This window comes from Gorilla gorilla, chromosome 3 (genome assembly GCF_029281585.2).
Source record: "Gorilla gorilla gorilla isolate KB3781 chromosome 3, NHGRI_mGorGor1-v2.1_pri, whole genome shotgun sequence".
Taxonomy (NCBI): Eukaryota; Metazoa; Chordata; class Mammalia; order Primates; family Hominidae; genus Gorilla; species Gorilla gorilla.
The window spans coordinates 57660210-57674791 of NC_073227.2; the positions used below are offsets into that span (position 1 = coordinate 57660210).

At 36.5% G+C, this 14582-nt stretch overlaps 1 pseudogene; it reads right to left on the reverse strand.

The window, feature by feature from the left end:
• Positions 1 to 257: 257 nt before the first annotated feature.
• Positions 258 to 14582, reverse strand: part of LOC101138063 (UDP-glucuronosyltransferase 2A3-like) — a 476474-nt pseudogene continuing 462149 nt past the window's right edge.

A 14582-nucleotide genomic window follows, 5' to 3' on the forward strand; every position in this document is an offset into this window, starting at 1 on the left:
GTGATGACATCATGGAAACCATGATATCAGAAATAGAAAAATGTAGATGTATTAATGTCCTTGTGTTAAAAAGTGACAGAAGAGAGTAAGGACACCTAGGAAAATACAATGCAACAATAAGATATACTCACAACTTCATGATCATGGAAATCTAGGCTACTTAGCTAAGATAAAATATCAGAATAGATAGTATGAAAATAGGAAGGGAACATGTTTTCACTAAATTCTTTGTGGCTGGAATTAACAGGATTACCCCATCAGGTCTTCCCTAAATTTGGAAAGATCTGTTCCCTCTTTTCTATCTTTCTAGTTTTATTAAATTTTTGAGAGGAAAATAAACAACATCATGAGACCAAGAATATAGCAGTTGCCACCCAGGCACGTAGGAACCCAATCATGTCTATAGAGTAGTGCTGGAACCAGGTGAGGTCGTTGGCAGCTGATCCCAGGTGCTTGGCTCCTTTGTGGCACATGACAAACTCAATCCAGGAGACTGCTCTATCCAGGGTCTTTATGGGTTGATCATGGTGAATTCTTGATAATCTCATAGCATCCTCCTTGTAACTGGAAGGCAAAAACACATATAGAAATTAGAAAGTTGTAGTTTTGTTTTCATAAAAGACAGGTAGATAAACTGTAGTATATGTTATGCAAGCTAAAAATTTGTTGGGTAAAAGATTGATGCTGGTTGTGACGTGAACATTATTGGTTGCATAGCATTAAACAGATATAGTGGGGAGACTGAAAAAGAGTATATTCTTAACAAAATGGGGTAAAACAAAGAGGTGAATAAAAGTTTAGTAAGCCAGTGGAAGAGCCAAGATGGCCGAATAGGAACAGCTCCGGTCTACAGCTCCCAGCGTGAGCGACGCAGAAGACGGGTGATTTCTGCATTTCCATCTGAGGTACCGGGTTCATCTCACTAGGGAGTGCCAGACAGTGGGTGCAGGCCAGTGGGTGCGCGCATCGTGCGCGAGCCGAAGCAGGGCGAGGCATTGCCTCACCTGGGAAGCGCAAGGGGTCAGGGAGTTCCCTTTCCGAGTCAAAGAAAGGGGTGATGGACGCACCTGGAAAATCGGGTCACTCCCACCCGAATATTGCGCTTTTCAGACCGGCTAAAAAAATGGCGCACCATGAGACTATATCCCACACCTGACTCGGAGGGTCCTACGCCCACGGAATCTCACTGATTGCTAGCACAGCAGTCTGAGATCAAACTGCAAGGCGGCAGCGAGGCTGGGGGAGGGGCGCCCGCCATTGCCCAGGCTTGCTTAGGTAAACAAAGCAGCCAGGAAGCTCGAACTGGGTGGAGCCCACCACAGCTCAAGGAGACTTGCCTGCCTCTGTAGGCTCCACCTCTGGGGGCAGGGCACAGACAAACAAAAAGACAGCAGTAACCTCTGCAGACTTAAATGTCCCTGTCTGACAGCTTTGAAGAGAGCAGTGGTTCTCCCAGCACGCAGCTGGAGATCTGAGAACGGGCAGACTGCCTCCTCAAGTGGGTCCCTGACCCCTGACCCCGAGCAGCCTAACTGGGAGGCACCCCCCAGCAGGGGCACACTGACACCTCACACGGCAGGGTATTCCAACAGACCTGCAGCTGAGGGTTCTGTTTGTTAGAAGGAAAACTAACAAACAGAAAGGACATCCACACCGAAAACCCATCTGTACATCATCATCATCAAAGACCAAAAGTAGATAAAACCACAAAGATGGGGAAAAAACAGAACAGAAAAACTGGAAACTCTAAAAAGCAGAGCACCTCTCCTCCTCCAAAGGAACGCAGTTCCTCACCAGCAACAGAACAAAGCTGGATGGAGAATGATTTTGACGAGCTGAGAGAAGAAGGCTTCAGACGATCAAATTACTCTGAGCTACGGGAGGACATTCAAACCAAAGGCAAAGAAGTTGAAAACTTTGAAAAAAATTTAGGTGAATGTATAACTAGAATAACCAATACAGAGAAGTGCTTAAAGGAGCTGATGGAGCTGAAAACCAAGGCTCGAGAACTACGTGAAGAATGCAGAAGCCTCAGGAGCCCATGCGATCAACTGGAAGAAAGGGTATCAGCAAAGGAAGATGAAATGAATGAAATGAAGCGAGAAGGGAAGTCTAGAGAAAAAAGAATAAAAAGAAATGAGCAAAGCCTCCAAGAAATATGGGACTATGTGAAAAGACCAAATCTACGTCTGATTGGTGTACCTGAAAGTGATGGGGAGAATGGAACCAAGTTGGAAAACACTCTGCAGGATATTATCCAGGAGAACTTCCCCAATCTAGCAAGGCAGGCCAACATTCAGATTCAGGAAATACAGAGAACGCCACAAAGATACTCCTCGAGAAGAGCAACTCCAAGACACATAATTGTCAGATTCACCAAAGTTGAAATGAAGGAAAAAATGTTAAGGGCAGCCAGAGAGAAAGGTCGGGTTACCCTCAAAGGGAAGCCCATCAGACTAACAGCGGATTTCTCGGCAGAAACCCTACAAGCCAGAAGAGAGTGGGGGCCAATATTCAACATTCTTAAAGAAAAGAATTTTCAACCCAGAATTTCATATCCAGCCAAACCAAGCTTCATAAGTGAAGGAGGAATAAAATACTTTACAGACAAGCAAATGCTGAGAGATTTTGTCACCACCAGGCCTGCCCTAAAAGAGCTCCTGAAGGAAGCGCTAAACATGGAAAGGAACAACCGGTACCAGCTGCTGCAAAATCATGCCAAAATGTAAAGACCATCGAGACTAGGAAGAAACTGCATCAACTAATGAGCAAAATAACCAGCTAACATCATAATGACAGGATCAAATTCACACATAACAATATTGACTTTAAATGTAAATGGACTAAATTCTCCAATTAAAAGACACAGACTGGCAAATTGGATAAAGAGTCAAGACCCATCAGTGTGCTGTATTCAGGAAACCCATCTCACGTGCAGAGACACACATAGGCTCAAAATAAAAGGATGGAGGAAGATCTACCAAGCAAATGGAAAACAAAAAAAGGCAGGGGTTGCAATCCTAGTCTCTGATAAAACAGACTTCAAACCAACAAAGATCAAAAGAGACAAAGAAGGCCATTACATAATGGTAAAGGGATCAATTCAACAAGAAGAGCTAACTATCCTAAATATATATGCACCCAATACAGGAGCACCTAGATTCATAAAGCAAGTCCTGAGTGACCTACAAAGAGACTAAGACTCCCACACATTAATAATGGGAGACTTTAACACCCCACTGTCAACATTAGACAGATCAACGAGACAGAAAGTCAACAAGGATACCCAGGAATTGAACTCAGCTCTGCACCAAGCGGACCTAATAGACATCTACAGAACTCTCCACCCCAAATCAACAGAATATACATTTTTTTCAGCACCACACCACACCTATTCCAAAATTGACCACATGGTTGGAAGTAAAGCTCTCCTCAGCAAATGTAAAAGAACAGAAATTATAACAAACTATCTCTCAGACCACAGTGCAATCAAACTAGAACTCAGGATTAAAAATCTCACTCAAAGCCGCTCAACTACATGGAAACTGAACAACCTGCTCCTGAATGACTATTGGGTACATAACGAAATGAAGGCAGAAATAAAGATGTTCTTTAAAACCAACGAGAACAAAGACACAACATACCAGAATCTCTGGGATGCATTCAAAGCAGTGTGTAGAGGGAAATTTATAGCACTAAATGCCCACAAGAGAAAGCAGGAAAGATCCAAAATTGACACCCTAACATCACAATTAAAAGAACTAGAAAAGCAAGAGCAAACACATTCAAAAGCTAGCAGAAGGCAAGAAATAACTAAAATCAGAGCAGAACTGAAGGAAATAGAGACACAAAAAACCCTTCAAAAAATCAATGAATCCAGGAGCTGGTTTTTTGAAAGGATCAACAAAATTGATAGACCGCTAGCAAGACTAATAAGAAGAAAAGAGAGAAGAATCAAATAGACACAATAAAAAATGATAAAGGGGATATCACCACCGATCCCACAGAAATACAAACTACCATCAGAGAATACTACAAACACCTCTACGCAAATAAACTAGAAAATCTAGAAGAAATGGATACATTCCTCGACACATACACTCTCCCAAGACTAAACCAGGAAGAAGTTGAATCTCTGAATAGACCAATAACAGGAGCTGAAATTGTGGCAATAATCAATAGTTTACCAACCAAAAAGAGTCCAGGACCAGATGGATTCACAGCTGAATTCTACCAGAGGTACAAGGAGGAACTGGTACCATTGCTTCTGAAACTATTCCAATCAATAGAAAAAGAGGGAATCCTCCCTAACTCATTTTATGAGGCCAGCATCATTCTGATACCAAAGCCGGGCAGAGACACAACCAAAAAAGAGAATTTTAGACCAATATCCTTGATGAACATTGATGCAAAAATCCTCAATAAAATACTGGCAAACCGAATCCAGCAGCACATCAAAAAGCTTATCCACCATGATCAAGTGGGCTTCATCCCTGGGATGCAAGGCTGGTTCAATATATGCAAATCGATAAATGTAATCCAGCATATAAACAGAGCCAAAGACAAAAACCACATGATTATCTCAATAGATGCAGAAAAAGCCTTTGACAAAATTCAACAACCCTTCATGCTAAAAACTCTCAATAAATTAGGTATTGATGGGACGTATTTCAAAATAATAAGAGCTATCTATGACAAACCCACAGCCAATATCATACTGAATGGGCAAAAACTGGAAGCATTCCCTTTGAAAACTGGCACAAGACAGGGATGCCCTCTCTCACCACTCCTATTCAACATAGTGTTGGAAGTTCTGGCAAGGGCAATCAGGCAGGAGAAGGAAATAAAGGGTATTCAATTAGGAAAAGAGGAAGTCAAATTGTCCCTGTTTGCAGACGACATGATTGTTTATCTAGAAAACCCCATTGTCTCAGCACAAAATCTCCTTAAGCTGATAAGCAACTTCAGCAAAGTCTCAGGATACAAAATCAATGTACAAAAATCACAAGCATTCTTATACACCAACAACAGACAAACAGAGAGCCAAATCATGAGTGAACTCCCATTCACAATTGCTTCAAAGAGAATAAAATCCCTAGGAATCCAACTTACAAGGGATGTGAAGGACCTCTTCAAGGAGAACTACAAACCACTGCTCAAGGAAATAAAAGAGGATACAAACAAATGGAAGAACATTCCATGCTCATGGGTAGGAAGAATCAATATCGTGAAAATGGCCATACTGCCCAAGGTCATCTACAGATTCAATGCCATCCCCATCAAGCTACCAATGACTTTCTTCACAGAATTGGAAAAAACTACTTTAAAGTTCATATGGAACCAAAAAAGAGCCCGCATTGCCAAGTCAATCCTAAGCCAAAAGAACAAAGCTGGAGGCGTCATGCTACCTGACTTCAAACTATACTACAAGGCTACAGTAACAAAAACAGCATGGTACTGGTACCAAAACAGAGATATAGATCAATGGAACAGAACAGAGCCCTCAGAAATAATGCCGCATATCTACAAATATCTGATCTTTGACAAACCTGAGAAAAACAAGCAATGGGGAAAGGATTCCCTATTTAATAAATGGTGCTGGGAAAACTGGCTAGCCATATGTAGAAAGCTGAAACTGGATCCCTTCCTTACACCTTATACAAAAATTAATTCAAGATGGATTAAACATTTAAACGTTAGACCTAAAACCATAAAAACCCTAGAAGAAAACCTAGGCAATACCATTCAGGACATAGGTGTGGGCAAGGACTTCATGTCTAAAACACCAAAAGCAATGGCAACAAAAGCCAAAATTGACAAATGGGATCTAATTAAACTAAAGAGCTTCTGCACAGCAAAAGAAACTACCATCAGAGTGAACAGGCAACCTACAACATGGGAGAAAATTTTTGCAACCTACTCATCTGACAAAGGGCTAATATCCAGAATCTACAAAGAACTCAAACAAATTTACAAGAAAAAAACAAACAACCCCATCAAAAAGTGGGCGAAGGATATGAACAGACACTTCTCAAAAGAAGACATTTATGCAGCCAAAAAACACATGAAAAAATGCTCATCATCACTGGCCATCAGAGAAATGCAAATCAAAACCACTATGAGATATCATCTCACACCAGTTAGAATGGCAATCATTAAAAAGTCAGGAAACAACAGGTGCTGGAGAGGATGTGGAGAAATAGGAACACTTTTACACTGTTGGTGGGACTGTAAACTAGTTCAACCATTGTGGAAGTCAGTGTGGCAATTCCTCAGGGATCTAGAACTAGAAATACCATTTGACCCAGCCATCCCATTACTGGGTATATACCCAAAGGACTATAAATCATGCTGCTATAAAGACACATGCACACGTATGTTTATTGTGGCATTATTCACAATAGCAAAGACTTGGAACCAACCCAAATGTCCAACAATGATAGACTGGATTAAGAAAATGTGGCACATATACACCATGGAATACTATGCAGCCATAAAAAATGATGAGTTCATGTCCTTTGTAGGGACATGGATGAAATTGGAAACCATCATTCTCAGTAAACTATCGCAAGAACAAAAAACCAAACACCGCATATTCTCACTCATAGGTGGGAATTGAACAATGAGATCACATGGACACAGGAAGGGGAATATCACACTCTGGGGACTGTTGTGGGGTGGGGGGAGGGGGGAGGGATAGCATTGGGAGATATACCTAATGCTAGATGACAAGTTAGTGGGTGCAGCGCACCAGCATGGCACATGTATACATATGTAACTAACCTGTACAATGTGCACATGTACCCTAAAACTTAAAGTATAATAAAAAAAAAAAAGTTTAGTAAGCCCGTTGTTAACTTAAACCTAATATTTCCATGAAGATTGACACACTACGAACTATAATATCCAGGACTATTCCAATACCAAGGTGATTAATGACTTAATATTGCAGAGGAAAATCCCTTAAAATGTCTGCCAGGATTATATTTAACATTTCCTGGCATAATGTATAACATAATCAATGTTAGATCAGTCTTTACAATCAGTAGTACTTACGAGGAATTGTTAATGGCTGTTCTCAAACACTGAGTAAATCTTCGCTTGTGATAGTTTTGAAGTTAATTTCTACAGCTGCTCCTTTGGCCTTCCTGTGAGCTATGTTATCAAGCTGATCACCAAATATGGGAACTCCCACCACAGGGACGTCATGGTAAATAGCTTCATAGATCCCATTCATTCTACCATGAGTGATAAAAGCTTTGGTTTGGGGTGACCTTGTATGCAAATTGAATGAGAAATGGTGAGATATTTTATTATGAATTTTTAAAATAATTTCAGCACCAAAGATGGGAATTATGAGATAACTCACTGAAGCGTACAGCATTTTCTTTAGAAGGTGAGCACATGGAGCATTGCTAGTAAAGATCATTTCTATCTTCAGAAAAAGAGGCATTAATTCCTCCTGAATTTCCTGTCACTCTCATCTTAACAATAGAAAGTGTGAGTCTATCTATACAATTTTAGTCAATCCTTTAATTATATCTGCTTCAAAAGTATAAGTAAAATAAAGTTTTATAATTTTAAATATTTGCTAAATTTGCTCACTGTTTAACATTTATTCATTTTTCCTCATCTAGTTCATATTTTTACTTTCTCATAGGCCTACCAAGAAGATCATTCTGGGGTATCCAATCATACAGCTTAGTGCTGGTTCCTAATGTGGATGGTTTTTTTTCCTTTGTACCTCCATAACACCTATGGAAGAAACACATGTACTTCACAGATTGAACCACAGGACATTAGCATTCTAAGTATGTAGATATAGTTATAAATTATACACTCATTGTACTTCAGGTGTTGGTTGAGACAGGGGTATGTAGACGTACTGTGTAAACACTAAAAGATATAGTAGGACTTTTTACAAAGGTCTTTTCAGATAATGTGTACTAGTTGCCTATTAAGTATACAATTATTATTTTATTATCAATCAAAAGTATCTGAAAATGAGAATATCAGTGAATAATTAAAAAGTAATTCAGCACTGGCTACTCAATTTTCTAATAAGAATTAAAAATTTTATAAGTACATGATCCCTATGTCATTTTAAACCATGGAACTATTCTACTTCTACCATCAAATTTACCATTCCCCGCAGATAAAATTTGCTTTCAATTTTGTGTGTGTTTTGGATAATCAGTTGTCTTTTCTTCTCTATTTTCTTTCTGACCTCTGCCTTCTTATATTTAACTGTTTTATTGAAGAAGTATAAGCTAGAGAATTACTTATGTTCCGTTGTTCAATGATAAATTTTATTTGGGATTGTACCTGTTTTCAATAATTTTTAATTGTGGGAAACCTATAAAAAATGTCATACATTTGAAAAGAAATGATGGCACAGATTTTTCAAACTACTTAACAGATAATTTTGTAATTAAAATTACAAGATTTCACATTCCTAATTAGTGTACTTGCCTTTATTGAGTTTGATGTATTTTAGCTAAATAGAAAGTAAAATATCTTTTGGATAGTTTATATATAGCACTATCTAAAGTGTGAAATTCTGGAATTACAGTAGTAACAAAGTTATAATCAGTTGAGTATTATAAATAATTACATTACTTAAATAATTAAGTTACTATAATATAATTGCAATTGACATTTAACTCTTAAAAACTCTAATTATTGAGAAAGATTACATTAAGCTGAGCTTTTATTTCTATGCAAAAGTACCACGAATACAGTTTTTATGCACTCAAATATGAGAAGGATATTCTTGAGATTGAGACTGATTCTTCTTTATCTTTTTTTTATCAGTTTTCTTTTTTCTGGTCCTTGGAAATAATAAATGTCAGAACTTATTTTGGAACAGTTGGCACATGCCTTTAGATTTCAAATTGTAAAATAAGATGTAGGGGCTTAATTTATTATTTCTATTTTATTATAAACAAACCACAATCAAGAGTGTTGTTTCCAGTAACAGCAAGGATCTGTAGGCAAAAGCTATACTTTCTCATTACGTGAATAGCTACTTATCAGGATTGGAGGTTTTACTGACCTTCTGTGGGATCTGGGCAAGGGCTAAAGCAATGATATTAACCTTTTCCTCTGTAACATTTTGAAACAGTGACCCCAGAGAAAGCACCACAATACCATCTTCCCATGAACTCTGGACAAAATTTTCCATTTCCTGAAGATAAAAATTTCTCTGCATTACAGAGGTGTAATATGAAAAATATTAAAATAAAGGTTATTTACACTTCTAAAATAAAGAGTTGAGAAATTATTAGTGTGTAGTTATATTCTGTCCCTATATTCTGTCTAGTCTCTTTTTAAGAAAGTCTATGTGTAAAACATATGGCTTAAATAAACAATCATTCATGACTAGAAAATGCACACAACCAAAACAGTATACGAAAAGTTTCAGTGTTAAGAGTACATCTCTTTTCATGTCTGTGTCACGTAGACACAAAATCCTAAAAACAAAATAATTTCCTAACATGTAAAACTATTTTTGAGTAGTGACATCAGCAAGATGGTGGAACTGAAGACCTCTAGCATCAGTCCATCTTAAAAGTACAACTAGCAACTATTCGAATATAAAAATACCACTCTGAATGCACAGGAGCTCAGGAGAAAGGTGAAAAATCTTATTGGTTCATGGAAATTAAAAAATCCATGACCAGAAAGAAGAAAGGTCATTTGTGCTGCATCAACCCATTCTCCAAACCAAAATAGCACCACTCACAGAAAACTTCCCTGTACCTGCAATTACCCAGGTGGAAGAAAATAATTGCAGGTGGACGCTCAGTCCCCATATCAGGGTGTGAATCATTGTGAGAAGCCTTCTTTTTTCCATCCCACAGGAGGTATTAGGAGTGTCAGAAGGACTGAACCACCTGGGTTGAATTGGAAGCAAAGAGCAGAAGCACTAATCACAGCAAATGGCAAACAGATCTTGGCAGACGCTTTGTGTTCCTATCAACAGGGAATTCACATTGATGGGGGGCTAGCCAGCACTACAGTAGTACAGGAGGCACAATCCAGGGGAAGGCTAGAATCTTTGGTCAGATTTTACAAATATCCCAGGTGATCATACAGAGCCTTTCTCTGACCCAGAAACAACTATCAGGTAAGTAACTAAGTTCTAGTTATTTCTTAAGCCTTCCCCAACCCGGAAATTATTACAGCTTTGGGTTTAAGTTCTGGTGCAGCATTGTGTTTTCATGGTCATGATAAGTCTTCCCCAGACAGGAAAACAACAGCATGGAAGAGATTTAGCTCTAATGCACTATTTAGGTTCTGCTATCAAATATAAGCCATCCTCAGAACAGAAAGAATGCTCAGGGTAGTGATTCAGCTCTGGTATTAAGCAGTAATATTTTAACACCACTGCATAACACATTAAAAAGCTGAATCAAGTGGCCATCTTCTTAAATATGCAGGCATCAATGTAAACAGCAAGTATTGTTAAAAAAAAAAAACAGGTAAATATGACATCTCCAAAAGAAACCAATCAAGTTTCAATAATGCACAAAAAGATTTGAAGATGCTTAAATATCTGACAACAAATTCAAAATAAATCTCTTTGAAAAGTTCAGGAATCACATAAACCATAATCAAAAAACTAAAAGAAACTTGGAAAATAATGCAGACACAATATTAGACATTTGAGAAAGAAATCAAAACAATAAAAAAATGAAATCCTTGAAATGCAGGATAAAATTGTTAAACTGAAAAGCTCATTAGAAAACTTTAACAGTAGACTTGATCAAACAGGAAAGAATCAGTAAGCTCAAAGAAAGAAAACATGTAATTACCCAATCAGAGGGATAAAAGTAAAAAGAAACAGTGGCGGCCACAGAAATTTTATGACACTATGAAGGGAACTACCTCCACATAATATAAGTTTCTAGAGGGTATGAGAAAAGAAAGGACTAGAAAACAAACTCAAGATAGTAAAGAACTCAACATTTTCCAAATTTGGAGAAAGACAATAATATCTGGGAACAGTTAGCTTAGACAACACCAAACAAATTCAACGCAGAAAGTAATTCCCGAAGCACATTATAATCAAATTATCAAAAATCAAAGAACAAAAACAATACTGAAAGCAGAAGGAGAGATAGAAAAACAAAACAACAACAACAACAACAAAACATAACACATTCAATAGTGTTACCAAACTGTTTTCAGTGAATTTCTCAGGAAAAAAAAAAAAGAAAGAAAGAAAAAAAACTTGCAGGCAAGAAGAGAGTGGGATAATATAGCCAAATGATGAAGTAATCAAAAATTTGGAAAACCTTTAATCCAAAAATACTGTACTCATCAAAGCACTTTTTCATATATGAGGAAGAGATAAAGACTTTTCAAGACAAATAAAAGCTAAGAGAATTCACCAACACGAAATCTGTTTAAGAAGAAATGCAAAGGGTATTTTTCACTCTAAAGGAAAAGGACACTAACATGTAACAAATAAAAATATAAAAAGTCACTGGTAAATGTAAATATATAGACAAATTCAGAATATTCTAGTGCTCTAATTGAAATGTGGTCTAATGTTCTGGCTCCTTAGAGACTTCCCAAGGGTCTGATTTCTGTCACTGAGCTTAAATCACTTATAGAAACCCCAGCATTTGAATGCCTGGGAATAAAGGCAGTGGGGCAGTTTAGGGCAGTACCAGAAGAGCTGCATTATTGCTACAGAATGACAACAGGTGAAGCAAAATATTACAAAATCCTGAAAACAAACAAACAAACAAAAACCGGATTTAACTTGGTAATTACATTCAAAAGCCTGGAGAGGGTACAGCTCTTGGAATGGTTTACAAAGCTCCCAGAATCTCTAGGTGGGGTGATAGATGAAGGTATTTCGCTACACTAAGCCAGTATATAAAGACTGGGAGATGTGGGTGTTTCTTTAAATCTCAAAATTTAAACAAAGAAATGCAAAACATGCAGACACTGGAAAGCATGACCTATTTAAAGGAACAACGTAAACCTTTTTTCAATCCTGAATGAACAAAGATCTATCCATTACCTGTCAAAAAATTCAAAATATCTTAAATACCTATTAAAAATTTCAGAAATAATTAAAGATGCTCGATTAATTAAAAGAACTCAGACAAGTTTTTAAAAATCAGGAAAATAATACATACATGAAATAAAAGTATCAACAAAGACACAAAAATTATAGAAAACAACCACATAGAAATTCTGGAGCTAAATAATACAATAACTAAATTGAAAAATTTACTAGAGAAATTCAATAGATGACTTGTTCAGCTAGAAAAAACAATTCATGAATTTGAAATATTGGCCATTTCAAACTATTAAGGGAGAGGAGCAAGAAGAATTTCATAATAACATGAAGAAAGCTGGAGCCTTATGGGACATTGTTAACCTGACCAGTTATGCATTATGAGAGCCCTCATGGGACAAGAGGAAAAGATTGAGACAAAAAGTCTATTTAAAGAAATAATGGCAGGCAGAAAATTCCCAAATTTGAGGAAGAATAGGGACATAGAATTGTTTTAAAACACAACTACTGTACACTGAGATCAATTCAAAAATTTTACATCAATAAATATCATAATCAAACTTTCAAAAGTCACAAAGAAAGAATCTCAGAAGCAGAAGAAAAATGAATCATGACATAAAAGGGAACTCACATAGTATTATCAACAAGATACCAGCAGACATCTTTTTAAACCAAAAGTAAGTGACATAACATATTCAAAGTGTTGAAAGAAAAATAAGAAATGAATTTTAAAAAACCTACCACACAAGACATTCATTTGGCAAACCTGTCATTCAGAAATTATGGAAAATTGAATATTTTCTCTGGTTAAAAAAAGGTTGAAGAAGGTAATTATTACCACACTTGTCCTACAAAAAAGCAAAAAGGAGTCTTTCAAGTTGAAATGAGGGAGACTAGGTAGCAAAACAAATGAATGTAAAAGTATAAATTTATCTGGTAGAGATAAATAAGTAATTAAATATAAAATCCCATAAGTTTTTAATGTTGCTTCACAAGTTTCTTTTAATTCTGATATGCAATTTAAAAGAGAAAAGCATAAAAGTAACATTACATTTATATTAATTGGGACACAACACAAAATATACAACTAGTGATATTGCTAACATAAAGTAGGAATGGGAGATGTAAAGATATAGACTTTTCATGTATAATTAAAGGGTTTTTTGTTTAAAATGGACTGTTATTTTAAAATGTTTATTTTATTTAATATTTATTTATATTTTATTTTTATAATTTATAATTATTTTATAAATAATTATATAAAATTAATTTTATATTTTATTTTATTTATATTTTATTCATTTATTTTTTAAAATTTTTTTGTTATATAATGTTTATTATAAAATACTTCATGCAATCCTCCTGGTAACCACAATATATACCTATAGAACAAGGGTGTCCAATCTTTTGCCTTCCCTGAACCACATTGGGAAAAGAAGAATTGCCCTTGGCCACACATAAAATACACTAACACTAGCCATAGCTGATGAGCTGGGAAAAAATTGCAAGGGAAATCACAATGTTTGAAGAAAGTTTACAAGTTTATGCTGGGCCACATTCAAAGCCGTCCTGGGCTGCATGCACCTGTCAGGCTGCAGGTTGGACAATCTTGCTGTAGAAGATACACAAAAAGAAGTGAAAAAAGGAACCTGAACTTACAAATGTAGCAAAAACAATACTATGAAAATAGTTTATAGTAATAAATGCCTATGTTAAAAAGAAGAAATATCTAAAGCAATCTAACTTTACATATCAAAGAACTGACCAAAATTATCAGAAAGAAAAAAGTAATAAAGATTACAGCAGAAATAAATACAACAGAAAATAGAGAAAAATCAGCAAAACTGAGTTATTGCTTTCTTTTTTTGAAAAGATCAACAAAATCAAGAAATTGTTTTCTTGATTAAAAAGAAAGCGAATAGTTGTATAATTAAAATCAGGCTGAACATGGTGGCTTATGCCTCTAATCCCAGCACTTTGGAATGCTGAGGCAGGCAGATTGCTTGAGCCCAGGAGTGGGATACCAGTCTGGGCAACATGGTGAAACCCTGTCTCTACTAAAACAACAAAAATTAGCCAGGTGTGGTGGCATGCACCTGTAGTCCCAGCTACTCAGGAGGCTGACATGAGAGAATCGCTTGAACTCGGGAAGTGAGGGTTTCAGTGAGCTGAGATGGTGCTGCTGCTGCACTGCAGCCTGGGGACACAACAAAGACCAAGTCAAAAAAAAAAAGGAATCAGAAAGAGAAGACATTACAACTGATGCCATAGAAATAAACAGGTTGCAAGAGAGAAAATATTGGTAAATAATTTATCTGCTTAGTGTTTTATATTCAAAATATATGACAATTCCCTATAATTTAATAGCAAAAATTCAATTAAAATAATTCAAAGACTTGAATACACATTTATTCAGAAAATATAGACATATGGCCAAAAAGCATATGAAAAGATGCTTAACATCACTAATTATTAGAGAAATGTAAGCCTAAATTACAATGAGCTATCACATCATAACCATCAGCCACCTCAAAACATTTTTGAA